Source organism: Tarenaya hassleriana, unplaced genomic scaffold (genome assembly GCF_000463585.1).
Source record: "Tarenaya hassleriana unplaced genomic scaffold, ASM46358v1 Cleome40, whole genome shotgun sequence".
Taxonomy (NCBI): domain Eukaryota; kingdom Viridiplantae; phylum Streptophyta; class Magnoliopsida; order Brassicales; family Cleomaceae; genus Tarenaya; species Tarenaya hassleriana.
In genome coordinates this window covers 137,197-138,218 of record NW_010966882.1, presented here as the reverse complement: position 1 = coordinate 138,218, position 1,022 = coordinate 137,197, and positions in this window count along the sequence as shown.

The following is a 1,022-nucleotide window of genomic DNA, read 5'->3' as shown; positions in this document are numbered from 1 at the left end:
TGTGTATCCATAGCTGTCTGGGCCACAAGTAGGTGGTGGCGGTGATGGTCGCGTGAAGTCTGGCTCTGGAAATGAAGCAGTGGGCGGTGGCAGTGGAGATGACTGGAGCAAGTCATCGGGTGGTCGGGATGTCCCTGCCTCTGAAGTGTGGTGCTCCGAATGTGTGGGCGGTGCAGGCGGCTCGTCGTATGCCTCCTCCTCTAGACCGGATCGCTGTCCTGGTGTGAGGTCTAGTAAGAGCCCCTCTAGAGTGATAGGTGGCAGATGTCTGTTCGGCAGAAGGAGGCGTTTCTTGATGTTGCTGCCGCGCTCATAGTATAGCCAGTAGGTTCGGCGATCCTCGATATCGATAGAGAATTTCTGTCGCAGCACCTTGATGTTCAGCGTGGAGGATGGGCTGCATCGGGTCTTCTCGTACCTGCCGACGTTGACTCCCACTCGTCTAGCTATCCGGGTGATCATACCTCCGACGAACACTTCGACTCCAGAGTCAGCCTGCTGGATCGAGTATAAGTGGAGTGCTACTCGGGATGCTAGATCAACGCGAGACATTCCCCAGTCGGACCCATCGTAAAGTGGACTCAGGGCCTGTCGGATGAACTGTAGCTCCGTCTGGGATACTGACCCCGGATCTTTCCTAGCAAACAATGTGTTAGCTAGGATCATATGAAAGTACCTGACTGCAGGGTGTCGGATCCATGTAGACTTCAGACGACTGGCTATGTAGTCGCGGGATCCTATCTCTGACCAGAACTGTCGCAGTGCGGATCCGCTCACGGATGGGAGCTCGGCTGTCTCCCTGGGAGCAACACCGAGGATCTCGGAGAACTGAGCCATGGTGAGGTGGTAGGGACGCCCGGCTATCCAGAATGCCATGTAAGCTCTGCTGGCGTCGCCATCCTGGGGAATGTACAGGCCGTATGATGCCAGAAATTCCGCCGTCAGCTGTCTATATGTCGATTCGCGAGCCTCGAGGATGTTGAGCCATCCTAATTGGTCGCACAAGCCGTGGACCTGCTCGT